The sequence below is a fragment of the Rutidosis leptorrhynchoides genome, chromosome 1, assembly GCF_046630445.1.
Source record: "Rutidosis leptorrhynchoides isolate AG116_Rl617_1_P2 chromosome 1, CSIRO_AGI_Rlap_v1, whole genome shotgun sequence".
Taxonomy (NCBI): Eukaryota; Viridiplantae; Streptophyta; class Magnoliopsida; order Asterales; family Asteraceae; genus Rutidosis; species Rutidosis leptorrhynchoides.
This window is the reverse complement of record NC_092333.1, coordinates 288,349,008-288,369,828: the sequence shown is the minus strand read 5'-3', so window position 1 is coordinate 288,369,828 and position 20,821 is coordinate 288,349,008.

Genomic DNA, 20,821 nt, shown 5'->3' with positions numbered 1-20,821 from the left:
GTTGATGTTCGAGGTACAGATTATGATGTTGAGGTGTGGGATACGGATGTTGTTGTTGGCGGTGGTGATGGTACTGTTAGTGTTGCTGATGATGGTACTGTTACTGCCGGTGCTGCTGCTGGTGCTTGTAATCTTTGCACCATATGTTCCAAAGCCAATACTCGAGCGCGAAGCTCGTTGACTTCTTCTATTACACCTGGATGATTTTCAGTTCGGAAGAGCGGATGAATAAGATCTAGAATTTGAGATAGTACATAATCGTGACGAGAAACTCTAGAAATGAGAGAGAAGATGGTGTTTCGGACAGGTTCACCGGTAAGTGCTTCAGGTTCTTCCCCAAGAGGGGAATATGGTGGATAGAAAGGATCACCTTCCTCTTGTCTCCAATGATTAAGTAGGCTACAAACCCATCCCCAATTCATCCAGAATAGATGATGGCTAATTGGTTGATCCATTCCAGTCACACTACTTTCGGAGCTCGAGTGAAACTCCATATCGGAATAGTTGCCGGAATCTAAAGAATTAGATACGTGATCTATCTTGTATAATCAGGCAAATGATTTTTGATATGAAATAGATTTTAGATTGGTACTCTTCAATACATAATCTACTTATGTATATATAATACCAGAATTCCATAAATCACGGAGGGATTTTCGAAAGATGTCAGGTAAGGTTTAAAGTAATAGGTTTGCTAAGATATGAATTAGCAGATACGCTAGGATATGAATTTTGTCTGTACACTATTCATGCAATCAGTGCAGTAAGACGCGTATAAACTTAAGATTATAAACAGGTATTTTTCGATAAAAATGATAAGCAAAACTTTTGACATGCAGACACGGTCGAAGTCCAGACTCATTAATGCATCTTAATATCTATCAGTTAAACACACTAATGCGAGACCTGTTTCGCTAAGATCACTGCTCTGATACCACCTGTAAAGACCCGTCCTAATCCATAAGGACGAATACAATAACATATGGTTACATTGCAAGGTATTTGACCTCTATATAATACATTATACAAACATTGCATTCATTTTTAAAGACAAACTTTCATTTCATTGAAAGTTGACAGGCATGCATACCATTTCATAATATCCAACCTATAAATGACCTAATCTGTCATTTACTTAATAATAATCTCTATTGAACTCAACGACTTGAATGCAACGTCTTTTGTAATATGTCATGAATGACTCCAAGTAATATCTCTAAAATGAGCAAATGCACAGCGGAAGATTTCTTTCAAACATGAGAATAAACATGCTTAAAAGTGTCAACCAAAAGGTTGGTGAGTTCATTAGTTTATCATCAATATTCATTTTCATCATTTTTATAGACCACGAGATTTTCCTTTCAATTTCTCATAAATATACATTTCATACATAGAGATAAAAATCATTCATATGGTGAACACCTGGTAACCGACATTAACAAAATTGCATCTAGCATATCCCCATACAAGTACCTCATCTGTATATTTATAAACCTCGAAGTACTAAAGCAGTTCAAATTCTCTGACTGGGGCTTGTCAAAGCCTATAGATCTATCTTTAGGATTCGCGACAATTAGTGGCGTTCACTAATTCTTAGGTTACCAAGCTAAACAAAAAGGGATACGCGATATAATAATTCAACCATAGAATGTAGTTTCAAGTACTTGTGTCTATTTCGTCAGACATTTATAAAAGCAGCGCATGTATTCTCAGTCCCAAAAATATATATTGCAAAAGCATTTAAAAAGGGAGTAATGAAACTCACAATACAGTATTTCGTAGTAAAAATACATATGAAGGCATCGAACATGTGAAAGGTTGGCCTCGGATTTACGAATCTATATTAATTATTTATATTTATATGTTGGTCAATATCTTTCTAACAATTTAGATCAAGCCGTAGTGTATCACAATCCTAATGCTCGAGAGTATCATGCAAAAGTCAATAAAAGTCAACTTGACCTGAAATGATTTCTAAAATCGATACATATCTATTATATAATTTAAATATAGTCGTTCTATATTTTTCAAATTTTATTAAAGTAAATAATACAAGTCATTTGATAAATAAAATTTTATATTAAAACTTATATATGATAAAATATACTTTTATATATTTTAAGTAACAAAATTTATAAAGTTCACTTATTATCATAAAAATATATTGATATGTATTATTAATGTAATTATATTACGTGTGGTAAAAATATCTTTGTATCACACATTTATTTGATAAAATAATATTGACAATAATACTAATGAGTATAAGTTGTATTATTTTGTAATAATAATTATTATTATTTTACTAATAATAACAATATTTATATTTACTAATGATGATATTAATTATAATAAAATGATAATTCTAATCATGATAATTTTAATAATAATAATAATACTTTCTAATATTAACTGTAATAATAATAAAATAATAATTCTATTTAAAATGATGATTTTTAATAATAATACTAAAATGATAACAATAATGATATTTTATAATAACAATGATATTTCTATTAAAATGATAATTTTAATAAAAATGATAGTTTTAATATTAATAATACTTTTAATAATAATAATAATGATAAAATAATAAAAACAATATTTTTATCTAAATCAATATCTTACAATATTTTAATTTCATCATGATGCTTATACTCATTATTTCCTAATCGAATTGTTTAATAGCTTTTAGTCCTCTTTTATATCGCATTCGTAATAATGATAATAATAGTAATTATAATAGTTAGATGATACTAATATTAGTTTTAATGATAATGATACTAATAATAATAGATATTATAATAATATTAATGATAATGATAATGATAATACTAATAATAATAATGTTAATAATAATAATAATGATAACGATAATATTAATAATATTCTTAATAATAATGACGATAGTAATAATAATAAAAATAACAATTTTTTTAATGATAATACTTGTATTAATAACGATAATGATAATAATAATATTAATAATAATTATTAGATAATAATAATAACGATAATAACGATGATAATAATAATAATAATCATTTTAGTAATAATACTAAAATTAATGATAATTCAATTGGCTATATCTTTTAATCCATTCATCGAAACCATACGTTTTCTAAATGAAAAGTTATTAATTTTTCGCCAGCTTTCCAACGACATGCATATCATATACCTAATCTTAGTAGCATATGTATCAAACTCATGATTCATCAATGTGACGACCCAAAAATTTCCGACCAAATTTAAACTTAATCTATATATGTTTCCGACACGATAAGCAAAGTCTATTAGATTAAATTTTAGAATTTTTGAACTATATCATGAAAGCATTTAACCCTTGACTATTCTTGACGATTCACGAACAATTGTTTGTAAATAAATATGTATATATAAATGTAAGTATATGTATATTAACTTGATATTATAAAATATAATTTAACCATTAGGAATAAATATGTAAGATAAGATACATGATATTATATTAATATTTATTATATATATATATATATATATATATATATATATATATATATATATATATATATATATATATATATATATATATATATATATATATATATATATATATATATATATATAATTACTATCCAATATAAGTTATTACATAATATAAATTATAAACGATAACATGTAATATTAATATATTAAAAATTTAAATAACAATAATATTACTCTCATTACTATAAGAAGTATTAGTGGTAATATATATAGATATGAAGTGTGATAAATTTAAATTATTATAATATTATCATTATTATTAATAATATTATTGTTATAAAACTTATAGATATTATTATTACCATTACATTATTACAAAGTGTTATTATTATTATTATTTATAATATTAAGAAGTATTATTATTATAATTATATTTAATAACTAATGAGACTAAATATAATACATATATCTATACAGGTATATATATATAAACAGATATATTTAAATACAGTGTATATATATTGATAGGACCCGTCCTAATCCATCTGGACTAATAAATTACATTTGGTTACATCGCCAGGTACTTGACCTCTATATGATACATTTTACAAACATTGCATTCGTTTTTAAAAGACAAACTTTCATTAGATCGAAAGTTGACGGCATGCATACCATTTCATAATATATTCAACTATATTTGACTTATTAATAATATTGATGAAACTCGACGACTAGAATGCAACGTCATTTGAAATATGTCATAAATGACTCCAAGTAATATCTCTAAAATGAGCAAATGCACAGCGAAAGATTTCTTTCATACCTGAGAATAAACATGCTTAAAAGTGTCAACCAAAAGGTTGGTGAGTTCATTAGTTTATCATCAATATTCAATTCAATCATTTTTATAGACCACACGATTTCATATTTCCATTTCTCATAAAATAAACATCCCATACATAGAGATAAAAATCATTCATATGGATTGAACACCTGATAATCGACATTCACTAGATGCATATAGAATATCCCCATCATTCCGGGACATCCTTCGGACATGATAAATTTCGAAGTACTAAAGCATCCAGTACTTTGGATGGGGCTCGTTAGGCTCGATAGATCTATCTTTAGAATTCGCGTTAATTAGGGGCCATTTCCGTTACCTAATTCTTAGATTACCAGGCTAAAAGGGGCATATTCGGTTTCGATCCATTCAACCATATAATGTAGTTTTAATTACTTGTGTCTATTTCATCAAACATTTATAAAAGCGCATGTATTCTCAGTCCCAAAAATATATATTGCAAAAGCATTTAAAAAGGGAGTAATGAAACTCACTCTACAATATTTTGTAGTAAAAATATGCATACGACGATACTGAACAATGCAAGGTTGGCCTCAGATTCACGAACCTATATCAAGTATATATATTAACACATTGTAATATTAATCAATTAAGTTTATATATATATATATATATATATATATATATATATATATATATATATATATTATAATATATAGATTAATATTCTTATATAATATTATCTTAATCCTTATTATTTGTTATAATACTTATATGATATATATATATATATATATATATATATATATATATATACACTTTAATAAATGTGAGATTAATATAAATACTATTATATTATATTAGTTAATATTTTAAAAATTTAATATTAGTATACTTATGATATATGTAATAAATATATATTTTTATATAGATATCTTTTGTTTGTAAAAATAATAATTATAATAATAATAAAATAATGATAATAAAAATGATAGTTTTAATAATAAAGGCAATCTTATTGAAAATGATAATTTTAATACAAATGGTGATTTTTATACTTTTAATAATAAGAATGATAATAATAATAATAATAATAATAATAGTAATAGTAATAGTAATAGTAATAATAATAATAATAATAATAATAATAATAATAATAATAATAATAATAATAATAATAATAATAATAATAATAATAATAATAATAATAATAATAATAATAATAATAATAATAATAAGAGTAATAATAATAACTACCTCTCAAGAAAAATCTCCAAAAATAAATGCCTATGCCCGAGTTTGAACCCGAGACCTCTCGCTAACCCAATTCCCTTCCAAACCACTTCGCTACTTGTTCATTTCTATTTTATTACCATGTTTATTTCTTTTAACCCTTTTTATTCCGTTTCATTATTTTTCTTCACTCATCATCATCATCATGATAATCATCATCAACGTTATGATCATAACCATCATCATATAACACTCATTAACTAACATAAAACCATGCATCATTACGTGTCATCATCATTAAACATCTTCAACATCATCATACATCATGCACGGTCACTTCATCATCATTAACTCGTCTTCCTCGCTTACAACATTATCAACAACTAAAATCATCGAGCATCATTTTAAATCATCATCATCGAAATCATAATCATGATCAATCATCCTTCATGATTATCATTATCATTTATTTATCATCATATATCACTCTAGTCATCACGTTCAATTCTTTCCATCTTCGATTGTCACCATCAACATCCATCATCGTTCACCATGCATTAACAACAAGTACTCCTTATCATTTTTGCGTTTTAATTCTGACAGAAACGTAAGTAACAATTTTCCTTATTAAATATGTTATAGATATGGCCCAACAAGCACGTATATATCGGCCTACTAGATGCAAAAGAAATTTGGCCCAGTATGAGATTTGTTGATCTGCGGCCCAAATAAAAGAATCTGGTAACAAAATATTTAAACGCTTGAAAAAAATATGTCTATTAGTAAGTGTGGTTGGTGACCCATCGTTGTCATGTATCATAATAACATCATAACATCATCTTTTTATGTACAACCCTATCATCTTCTTCAATTGGTTTTTGATTATAACAGCGGGTATGCAGCAGTTTTGGGTACTAGTTTGGGTCTAGTCCTCGTCATCATCAAAAATAAAAGAGCCGGTTAGATAAATTGAATTATAATCGATACAGATGGTAGTAGCAGGCTGTAAATGATGGTGTGATTCGATTCATCTTCATTATAGAATAGGATGGCTCTAACAGGAGAGTTGTAGGATTTAGAGAGAGAAAGTGAGGATGGTTCCTGGTTTCATTTAGTATGACGGGTTAATAAATAATAGGGAATCTAAGTAAAAGAAAAATATGTGTTGTAGGAGCACTTTAACTCGATGGTTCGACAGGAATATCAAAATGATTGTTGGTGGTCTTTATGGGTGTTGTCACGTCAAATTATATATATATATATATATATATATATATATATATATATATATATATATATATATATATATATATATATATATGGTGGAAGGTGGTGGCTCACGGTGGTCTGTGATGGTTGTCGAAATAAAGAAGGTGGCGATGATCGTTTGTTGTGGGTTAGCAGTAGGGTTCGAGGAGTCGTGGTTTAAGTTGTGAAGGTGATGTTTATGAACTGAACTAGAACAGAAAATTAGCGACTGTAGTATCAATAATAGTAGTAGTGTTATCGTTTTACTGTTTTGTAGAACATATAAGGAACATAAGGAAAAGGAAAATAGACATGCAGTAGTTTGAAGGGTGATGTTCTTGAGTGGGTTTAATGGAGGTGAAATGGGTGGTGGTTAATGGTAATCTTGTGATGGTTGGTTGTCAAAGAAGAAAAGCAGGAGAAAGGTGGAGATGAAGTGTTCAAGTGTTTCTATTTCTCATTCTCTTAATGCATACTTACATATACATATATAATACTTATAATATTAAAAATAAATAAATAATAATAATATGATGGTGGGGAAAAGAGAGTGAAACAGTAAAACAGTTATGTTCTCGTGCATTTCATTTGTTGCATGTTACCTACAGTTTTCACGGATAGTATATCGTGTCCCGTTTGATAAATTAATGGCGAATAAAAGTACTCAGATAAATCCCATATTTTTAAATTAACTATATTTATTTCTTTTGGTCATTATGGTATAAACTTCAATCATTAATTTAATACATAAAAATTACATCAACTGTCCCTCTCATATCTGGGTAAAATATAAAAAGTGTTAAAATTAAATATTTAGATCCTAAATATACTTTTAATAAGCCTATAACTTATATAATTCATTTTCGTATCACCGTTTATTTTAAAATCATATAAGTTTGAACTTAAAGTTCTTAAAATCTATCGAAACATCAAACAAGTATTACATTCATTTAATATTTATTTTTAATATACTTTATTTATATAAAGATGTTTTTTAAATAATAATTATTATAATATCCTATTTTTATTTTATTTTACATAATTAACTTACAATATATAATACTTTAAATTATATTTCTAATTCTAATTATTATTTATATATATATATATGTATATATACACACATATTTATTTACAATTAATTGTTCATGAATCGTCGAGAGCAGTCGAAGGTCAATTGAATATATGAACATCGTTTCAAAAAAAATTTTATACTCAACATTACATACTTTGCTTATCGTATCGAAATCATATAAAGATTAAGTTTAAATTTAGTCAGAAATTCCCGGGTCGTCACATATATAAATATATATACAAATATATATATAGAAGTACAAGTTATAATATAATTGACATGTTATTATTATTACATTCATTATTATTAATATGTATATGTATATTAATATTAGCATTAAAATTAGTATTATTATTATTTCTGATATTGTTAATATCAGTATCTTTATTTAAGTCTATTATTAATAAATGCATTATTATTATTATTTATTATTATTAGAATTATTACTATTATTATTAATATTAAATTTTATGAAAACAGAAGGAATCAGAATCAGTTACCCGTTTCTATCAATCCTATTTCAATTTTGGTTTTGGTCTCTAAATTGTTACATATCATAAACAAATCATACCAGTTTGTTTTCAATCACGTCCTACATTTATTTTATTTTTATTTGTCCTGATCAAAATTTTTTTTATTCATCAACACTTGACTATAATTCATAAGACTTGTTTAATTATATGGATTACCTCCTTCAGTTTTTCTTTTTCATATCCAGTATCAGTTAAAGCCTTTACAGTCGATTAATTGTGTGAATTTAAAACAAAAAGTGTCGACTACTCTGTATACTAAACTTTCAGCCAAAATTCGAATTTGAGTTTTATTTCAAAATCTATTAATGCAATTCTATTAAAAAGCTTTCATTTAAACTATCTGGAAAATCTCAGGTATCAATTTTATCTATTGAGTACGAATTTTGAGGTAAAAGTTATGTTTTCAAAAGTCAAACAATGTGTTCATCACGAAATTGGAAATCGTTCTTATGTTTTAAGTCTAATTGAAGATACAGAAAGATTTTAGGAGAGATTCCACACCTTTTTCATGTTATAAGCATAGTCTAAAACATCCAAGAATTTTGAAAGTGATTTCAAATTATTCAAAGTGTTCTTCCAGTCTGTGATGAACAATTTTGTCATTTTTGGTTTCTGTTAAGATAAGTAAATCATAGATATACGTTTCTGTTACAATATCTAATAGGAATCGAACTATAAAAACTTGTTAATACCGTAAATGATACCTGGTCGATTTCAATATGAGGAAGAAGAAGGGAAATACAGGAAAAACGAGTTTTATATTTTGGGAATAGAATAATTTCAGAAAAATGGATAGCAGCTCATTGGTTAAGGGTTGTTTGGTGTGTACAAGAGGTCTCGGGTTCGAGCCCCGTCGTGGGCAATTCTTTTTAGAAAAGCTTTCAAAACGGTATACACTTTTATATTTTCATTAATATTATTATTATTATTATTATTATTATTATTATTATTATTATTATTATTATTATTATTATTATTATTATTATTACTATTATTATTAATGTTGTCATTATTAGTATTAATTAGTGTTAATACAAGTATTATAATTATCACAAATATTATTAGTATTATGATAGTTATTATTAATATTAGATATGAACAACTAGTTATTATTATTATTATTATTATTATTATTATTATTAATATAAGTATTAGTTATCATTTTCCATTAAGGTGATTATTATCATTATTATTATTATTACTAATATTATTACCATTAGTAGTATTAGTAAGTAGTATCGTAATTAATATTATCATTAGTAATAAGATCGTTATTATTAAGTATCAGGTATTATTATCAAAAGTATTATTTTCATTATCTTAGTTAGTAAACTTTTCATTTTAATTAAAAACTACTGTTATTAATATTATTATTATTATTATTATTATAATTATTATTATTATTATAAGTATTACTATTATTGTTAATATTATTGTTATTATTACTAAAAGTATCATTACTTTTAAATCTATCATTTTTATTAAAATTATTATTTTACTATCATTAGTATCAGTATTATCTATATTATTATTATTAAAATAATTATGACTAGTAAAATAAAAGTTCTAATGACGTTATTAAGGTCATAAGTGTGAAAAATAAAGATTTTATATATAAATATACTTAGTACACAAAACTTAACTATATTAACAATTATATATATAAAATAAATATATATAAATAAATAATGAAACTTATAAATTATTAAAGATATAAATTACATCACTAATAATAAAATATATATATTTTTTCGATTACAAGTATATGTTTTAATATATATATATATATATATATATATATATATATATATATATATATATATATATATATATATATATATATATATATATATATAATTGATATAGGTTCGTGAATCCAAAGCCAACCCTGCATTGTTCAGTTTCGTCGTATGCATATTTTTACTACAAAATATCGTATCGTGAGTTTTACTTGCTCCCTTTTTAAATGCTTTTGCCATATATATTTTTTGGGACTGAGAATACATGCACTGCTTTATAAATGCTTTACGAAATAGACACAAGCAATCGAAACTACATTCTATGGTTGGATTATCAAAATCGAATATGCCCCTTTTTAGCTTGGTAGCCTAAGAATTGGTGTTTATGATAATTGCCACCAATTGACGCGAATCCTAAAGATAGATCTATTTGGCCCAACAAGCCTCATCTGAGTTACGGATGTTTTAGTACTTCGATTTATCATATCCGATCTGAGTCCCAGAATGATGGGGATATTCTATATGCATCTTGTTAAGGTCGGTTACCAGGTGTTCACCATATGAATGATTTTTAATTCGCGGGTTACGCGTGTTATTATGTAATCGGGTTACGTGTACAATTGAAAGCATGTTTATTCTCAGGTATGAAAGAAATCTTCCACTGTATATTTCCTCATATTAGAGATATTACTTGGAGTCATTCATGACATATTTCAAAAGACGTTGCATTCGAGTAGTCGAGTTCACCAAGATTATTATTAAGTCAATTATAGTTGGATATATTATGAAATGGTATGCATGCCGTCAACTTTCAATGTAATGAGAGTTTGTTTTTTAAAAACGAATGCAATGTTTATAAAATGTATCATATAGAGGTCAAGTACCTCGCGATGTAACCAAATGTAATGTATTCGTCCAGATGGATTAGGATGGGTCATTAAAGTTGGAATCAGAGCGGTGGTCATAGCGAACTAGGTCTTGTATTAGTGTGTCTAACTAGTAGTTGTTAGGATGCATTAATGAGTCTGGACTTCGGCCTAGTAGTTGTTAGGATACATTAATAAGTCTGGACTTGAACCTGGTCTGCATGTCAAAAGTTTTGCTTATCATTCCTTGTCGAAAAATATCTACTTATCATTTCATTCTCGACACGTCTTATTAGAATAATTGCATAGATGGTGTACAGACAAACTCATATCCCATCACATTAAATCTTATCTTACACGTTTCCTTGATTTCCTCTGTAATCCACGGGATCTCCTGTACTACAGATAAGTATTCTATGTAGTTAGAATATCACCCGATATCCGAAAATCATTTTATATCGAAAATCCTTTACCTAACCGTACAAGATGGAACTCGCAACTAGTTCAAATTCCTAGGATTCCGACAGTTATTCTGATATGGATATTCACTTGAACTCCGAAGACAGTGTAACAGGAATGGATCAACCGATTAGTCATCATCAAATCTGGATGAATTAGGGATGAGTTCGTAGTCTACTAAATCACCAGAGACAAGAAGAAGGCGATCCCTTCCATCCACAACATTCCCCTCTTGGCGAAGAACCTCAGGCACTTACCGGCGAACCTATTCGTATACTATTTTCTCTCTCATTTCCAGAGTAGCTCGTCACGACTATATATTATCACAAATTCTAGATCTTATCCATCCGCTTGTTCCGACTGACAATCATCCTGGAATAATAGAAGAAGTCAACGAACTTCCAGCCCGAGTTGTAGCCTTGGAAAATATGGTGCAAAACGTACCAGCTTCAACAACATCACCGGCACCAACAGTACCATCAACATCAATACCAGTACCACCAACAACCTAAGTTTCAACATCACACGCCTCAACATCTCATTATGTACCTCGAGCATAATCATCGTTCTACGAATCGTTCTACATCATCTATCTTCATTCTACATGACAATTATATAATTTCTAATATTTTAGAGATTATGTATTCTAGTTCTAACGATAAATCAAATGAGATTAATATCATATTAACTCATTAAATCTATGATTACATCTGAAGAAAATATATATGTATATATGTTTTCACAAAGATTGTAATTAAAAATTCTTTTGTACAAACTGTTAATGGTGAAAATATTTTAACGGGTAGGTAATACCCGAGGAATATTTAGATTTCATATTAATAAGTTACACTGTACATTCTTCGAATATGATTCAACGGTCATTTACTATCCTACTTACATCAACAGGTATACAAATCCGTTCACCACAGAATAACCATTTTCATTCAATTTCATATTTGGATTTTGACTTATCAGAATCCAACAAGTTGCATAATGAAGAAAACATTGGACAAAATAAAATTTGTTAGAAACAAACAAATTAACTATGAGAAATTTTGTTAAGAATCCACGCTAACTAAATTCTAGCTAACTGTTCCTAGCTGACTGTTAATTCCTTATTACATTTTAATTATCACAATTTATTTTATCGCAATTTAATTCTCGCAATTTTATTTATTGTCATTTAATTTCTGTTATTTATTTTACGCACTTTATTTATCGTCATTTAAATACTGTTAATTACGCATTTTAAATATCAGCACACGTATACAAGGTTTTGATATATCATATCGACGCATCTATATATATCATTTGGAATAACCATAGACACTCTATATGCATTAATGCTCGAGTTAGCTATACAGGGTTGAGATTGATTCTAAAATAATATATATACTTTGAGTTGTAATCGAGTTTGACACATGTATATAATGGGTCACGACACATATTAATTAATTCGAATATTATATATTAAACTATATATGAATTGTTGAACTACTAATTGTGGACTACTAACTGTGGACTAATAACATTGGACAATTAAAATGAATTAAAATATTGATTATAACATATGAAACTAAACATTTCTTCAAGTTTGCCATTTGATTTAATCTTAAACCTCATTTGTATCTTGACGATTACAATCTGCGATCAAACTTTTCGTGATTCTTGAAAACACCTCAATCGAGAAGAGGAACCAACCGCACTTCATCTACAGAAGGAAAGATTTATGCATATAGTTATGCACCTGAAAAACTCTTGGAACCAGAGTAAATGTTTAACACGTAGCTGTGCTAGCTTCTTTGGCGTTGTTATTACCGAAAATAACTTTATAATTCCTTTCCAAATTAGCCAATTTTGTCACAGCTCCAACAAATCAACTTCAATTTTTCATTCAAATAAGTCTTTATTATAACCCTGATATATAAGTTAATCGTTATCGGGGAACCATTTATATCCCACCACATTAGCAGTAAACTTACCAGCAACTTCATTACTTATTGGTTTAAGACCCTCCGAAGAACCATTATATTTGGTCGTTAAAACCTATTCATATACTCATCCACATCTTGTAACGAGAATTACTGTATCAATTACTGGGAATTAGCAATCAGTATTTTGAATCTCGCAACGTTTCTACATCAACAGTTATATGTATACATATAACCTTTATCTCTTAGAATTATGACCTTCCATTCTGAAATTCTGAAAAGCACCCAGTCTGCGAATCAATACTCTAAATTTTGAAAAGTTGAATGAAGCAACAAAAACTGTAAACGACCTTAACAGCCAAAGGTTTGATGATAAAGAGTTGTATGTGGGCAAAGCTCAAAAATGTTAGAACTAGAAAACGAATTGAGCAAACCATGAAGGAGACTATAGACAAATAACAAAGACTAAACCTGTCCTTAAAGAATCTAAATGATTCAGTATTTACTGAGATCATTAACGAATACCTTGCTCCTGACTCTAAACTCTTACGGACAAATTTTCTTCATCATACATCGATATTGGAAATTCTAAGATATCATCATATCTTTCATTATAAATATCCTTGATGTTTCTGAAGATATTTTTATAACTATTCTTAGCAGAAATCATTTATCTCTTTGCACTATCAGTGTTACATCAGAAATGAAACTATTTTAGCTTCTAAATTCTGAAAAATTTGAATTTAAATTATGAATATTTTTGAAGTAGTGTTGGGAACTGAAGCATGAGTTACTATAATATAATGACACTTGATCAACGTGATTATATTACAGTAAGTAATGCTGAGTTTCTAATGGAACATGATGATTCACAGATCATAACGTCATCATGCACCATGCTACACGATTCTTTCATTCTATTTAACCTCTAAACATATTAAGAATATATTTTCTTGATAGTTCTATCTTTCTGTGATTTCAACAGTTATTGATTGAATCGTGCTATTACATTTTCTTTCTGTTTTAGAAGATTTTTTTTTAATTCCTTGAATTCCGAAAATCAACCGTGACTACGTCACCGATTAAGACAAACTTGCATTTACTTCTTTCATTCTTTTGTGATAGTTTCACTCGTACTCATCGAGTAATCAAATTATCTTATCCATATTACTCAACAGTAATAAAACTCTATTTATCAGCTCAAATTCGTCATGAAAACATTTTATTTGTTAGCCATGACCACCTCACTCAAATTTCGGGACGAAATTTCTTTAACGGGTAGGTACTGTAACGAACCGGAAATTTCCGACCAAATTTAAACTTAATCTATATATGTTTCCGACACGATAAGCAAAGTCTATTAGATTAAATTTTAGAATTTTTGAACTATTTCATGGAAGCATTTAACCCTTGACTAATCCCGATGATTCACGAACAATTGTTTGTAAATAATATGTATATATAAATGTAAGTATATGTATATTAACTTGATATTATAAAATATAATTTAACCATTAGAAATAAATATGTAAGATAAGATACATGATATTATATTAATATTTATTATATATATATATATATATATATATATATATATATATATATATATATATATATATATATATATATATTACATAATATAAATTACATAATATATATATATATATATATATATATATATATATATATATATATACATACTATCTAATATAAGTTATTATATATATATATATATATATATATATATATATATATATATATATATATATATATATACTATCTAATATAAGTTATTACATAATATAAATTATAAACGATAACATGTAATATTAATATATTAAAAATTTATACAACAATAATATTACTCTCATTACTATAAGAAGTATTTGTGGTAATATATATAGATATGAAGTGTGATAAATTTGAATTATTATAATATTATAATTATTATTAATAATATTATTGTTATAAAACTTATAGATATTATTATTATCAATAATATAATTATTATTACCATTACATTATTACAAAGTGTTATTATTATTATTTATAATATTAAGAAGTATTATTATTATAATTATATTTAATAACTAATGAGACTAAATATAATACATATATGTATACAGGTATATATATAAAAAGATATATTTAAATACAGTGTATATATATAAGTATATATACAAATATATATATAGAATTACAAGTTATAATATAATTGACATGTTCTTATTATTACATTCATTATTATTAATATGTATATTAATATTAGCATTAAAATTAGTATTATTATTATTATTTCTGATATTGTTAATATCAGTATCTTTATTTTAGTCTATTATTAATAAATGCAATATTATTATTATTATTATTATTATTTTTTATTATTATTATTATTATTATTATTATTATTATTAAATTTTATGAAAACAGAAGGAATCAGAATCAGTTACCCGTTTCTATCAATCCTATTTCAGTTTTGTTTTTGGTCTCTAAATTGTTACATATCATAATCAAATCATACCAGTTTGTTTTCAATCACGTCCTACTTTTATTTTTATTTTTTTTTATTTGTCCTGATCGAAATTTTTTTTATTCATCGATACCTGACTATAAATCATAAGACGTGTTCAATTATATGGATTACCTCCTTCAGTTTTTCTTTTTCATATCCTGTATCAGTTAAAGCCTTTACAGTCGATTAATTGTGTTAATTTAAAACAAAATTGTCGACTACTCTGTATACTAAACTTTCAGCTAAAATTTGAATTTGAGTTTTATTTCAAAATCTATTAATGCAATTCTATTAAAAAGCTTTCATTTAAACTATCTGGAAAATCTCAGGTATCAATTTTATCTATCGAGTAAGAATTTTGAGGTCAAAGTTATGTTTTCAAAAGTCAAACAATGTGTTAATCACAAAATTGGAAATCGTTCTTATGTTTTAAGTCTAATTGAAGTTACAGAAAGATTTTAGGAGAGATTCCACACCTTTTTCATGTTATAAGCATAGTCTAAAACGTCCAAGAATTTCGAAAGTGATTTCAAATTATTTAAAGTGTTCTTCCGGTCTGTGATGAACAATTTTGTCATTTTTGGTTTATGTTAAGATAAGTAAATCATAGATATACGTTTCTGTTACAATATCTAATAGGAATCGAACTATAAAAACTTGTTAATACCGTAAATGATACCTGGTCGATTTCAATATGAGGAAGAAGAAGGGACATACAGAAAAACGAGTTTTATATTTTGGGAATAGAATAATTTCAGAAAAATGGATAGCAGCTCGTTGGTTAAGGGTTGTTTGGTGTGTACGAGAGGTCTTGGGTTCGAGCCCCGTCGTGGGCAATTCTTTTTAGAAAAGCTTTCAAAAGGGTATACACTTTTATATTTTCATTATTATTATTATTATTATTATTATTATTATTATTATTATTATTATTATTATTATTATTATTATTAATATAAGTATTAGTTATCATTTTCCATTAAGGTGATTATTATCATTATTATTATTATTACTAATATTATTACCATTAGTAGTATTAGTAAGTAGTATCGTAATTAATATTATCATTAGTAATAAGATCGTTATTATTAAGTATCAGGTATTATTATCAAAAGTATTATTTTCATTATCTTAGTTAGTAAACTTTTCATTTTTATTAAAAACTACTGTTATTAATATTATTATTATTATTATAAGTATTACTATTATTGTTAATATTATTGTTATTATTACTAAAAGTATCATTACTTTTAAATCTATCATTATTATTAAAATTATTATTTTACTATCATTAGTATCAGTATTATCTATATTATTATTAAAATAATTATGACTACTAAAATAAAATTTCTAATGACGTTATTAAGGTCATAAGTGTAAAAATAAAGATTTTATATATAAATATACTTAGTACACAAAACTTAACTATATTAACAATTATATAGATAAAATTAATATATAAATAAATAATGAAACTTATAAATTATTAAAGATATCAATTACATCACTAATAATAAAATATATATATTTATTCAATTACAAGTATATGTTTTAATATATTGATATAGGTTCGTGAATCCAAGGTCAACCCTGCATTGTTCAGTTTCGTCGTATGCATATTTTTACTACAAAATATCGTATCGTGAGTTTTACTTGCTCCCTTTTTAAATGCTTTTGCAATATATATTTTTGGGACTGAGAATACATGCGCTGCTTTATAAATGCTTTACGAAATAGACACAAGTAATCGAAACTACATTCTATGGTTGGATTATCAAAATCGAATATGCCCCTTTTTAGCTTGGTAGCCTAAGAATTGGTATTTATGATAATTGCCACCATTTGATGCGAATCCTAAAGATAGATCTGTTTGGCCCAACAAGCCTCATCCGAGTTACGGATGCTTTAGTACTTCGATTTATCATATCCGATGTGAGTCCCGGAATGATGGGGATATTCTATATGCATATTGTTAAGGTCGGTTACCAGGTGTTCACCATATGAATGATTTTTAATTCGCGGGTTACGCGTGTTATTATGTACTCGGGTTACGTGTACAATTAAATATCTGAAATCTTGTGGTCTATTAAAATGATGAAAATGAATGATTATGATAAACTAATGAACTCACCAACCTTTTGGTTGACACTTGAAAGCATGTTTATTCTCAGGTATGAAAGAAATCTTCCGCTGTGCATTTGCTCATATTTGAGATATTACTTGGAGTCATTCATGACATATTTCAAAAGACGTTGCATTCGAGTAGTCGAGTTCACAAAGATTATTATTAAGTCAATTATAGTTGGATATATTATTAAATGGTATGCATGCCGTCAACTTTCAATGTAATGAAAGTTTATCTTTTAAAAACGAATGCAATGTTTGTAAAATGTATCATATAGAGGTCAAGTACCTCACGATGTAACCAAATGTAATGTATTCGTCCAGATGGATTAGGACGGGTCATTAAAATCAAAACTACTAACGACTAAATTAAACATACATGCATGCATAATCATATCTACTCGAGCACTAGTCAGGGATACACTTTTAATATATAAAAGATAAGATATGAATGTTCACGTATCAATATTGTGATTCAATATTGCAGGAAAGTACGTAGACACAACGGAGATGATAAACACTAGGTTGACCTCCCAAGCTATACCCCCGAACCATACCCATAATCTCCGTAGTTATAACCCATAATTTCCTTAGCTCTATCCCACTCGAAAAACCCATTTGCAATAACTCGAACATACCCTCGTCGTAGTATTTTATGTAAAAATAATAATACAAATACTACTAGCAATAATAATAAAAAAATTAATAATAATAATATTATCCTTAATAATAATAATAATAATATAATATAAATAATAATAATAATAATAATAATAATAATAATAATAATAATAATAATAATAATAATAATAATAATAATAATAATAATAATAATAATAATAATAATAATAATAATAATAATAATAAGAGAGGAAGTGAGAATGAGTATATGTGTGTGTGTAATCGACAGACCTCGAATTCGATTTATAGAGTTTGCTGAAATCATCAGCCATGCGATCGCATGGGATTTACTTGGTTTGGCCATGCGATCGCATGGCCAATCTGGACTGGTCATAATGTTTAACTCTTCCTGTCGACATACGTTTTTATTTATTTAATATATTTAATATTTATAATTATTTAAATATTATATTATATTTACGTGCATAGTTAATTTGTAAATTTAGTTCCAATGACTCGTACGTTGTCGCTCGACCAATCTCTCGGTTCCGGTACCTCGAACGCATTTTCGTACGCTTAGAAAACTTGCATTTTACGTTACGCGACGTATACCTTTATCTATAATTAGACTTAATTATCAATAGATTATATTACCCAAAGTATAACCTTTATATTTGAGTGTTGTGGTCATTTGCTTCTTTAAACCATCGTTTCGTTATATATATATATACATATACATATACATATATTTTATATTAAGGTTAATATATTTTATCATTTTGTAATATATATATATATATATATATATATATATATATATATATATATATTTATTTATTTATTTGGAAATATAAATTTATATATATTAGAAATATCTATATAATATTTAGTCTTTCAAAACTAATTATATTTCAGAGTTTATATAATTTAAAAATCGATTTCATATTATAGCATAATTCGATATGAACCATTTATGTACTAGCGTTTACTCTGACTTATCAAATATTCTAATCACTAACCGAATGCTACTATCATTTATTAAATAGTTCGAAATATATATATATATATATATATATATATATATATATATATATATATATATATATATATATATATATATATATATATATATATCACATTTTTAATTACACTTTGCAAGTTATTTATATATTTATATTTAATTAAACCACGGACCGTTATTATTTATAACTTTATCAAAATGTTTCTAGAAAGATTCTAAATTTTAAGATAACGTTAAAACCTTTTATCCTTATTAAAATGACTCGGTAACAATTTGTCAAAACTGGTTCCAGATATTTATAAAGTTATATTCCTTTTTAAAGAAGACATGACACTAAAATCATTTTATATAATTTCTAAAATTCATAACAATAAAAGATAATGGTAATAACTTTGATAATCTTAAAGTTTTATAATATGTTCCTACTTCTCGAAATTTAAATTATTTATTTTAAATCCTTATATATATATATATATATATATATATATATATATATATATATATATATATATATATATATATATATATATATATATATATTACGAGAAGGTTAATATTGTTTCCTATTATATCTTCAAAACGTTGTTGTAACAAAGTTCTTTTAGATAGAAAAACATTTTCATACGTTTGAAACTAAATCGAGTACTTATAAATTTGGTTTTCCAAAATTAATTATACTCCAAATCATCCTTTAAAAAGGTTTTATCTATATCGTAAAATGTTTTTAATATTATGAAAACTAATAATTATCTTATCAAAAGACACAAGACAATCATTGTAAAGCATGTATTGAAAGTTAAGCACGAATCTCCACTAACCTTTGTCTAGTTCTCGTTAATTAACACATTTGTTCTATCATGTAAATTACTTTACCATTTTTCGAGTATGGTTAAAAAAAAAGATTTCTTAAATCACAGTGGTCCTTACAATAGAGACTCGTAATCATATCACAATGTATCTGATAATTCAATCATTTGAGATTATCTTTTAATTTCGTCGATAAGCATATAAAGTATTATACATCTAATACTTTGTTATCATTTTCAATTAATACAACTATATATTATACATATCTATACACATAAATGTTCGTGAATCGTAGAGCACATACAAAGGGTAATTGATTACATGAACACAATTCAAAGTTTTTGTGATTTCAACATTACAGACTTAGCTTATTGTGTCAGAATAT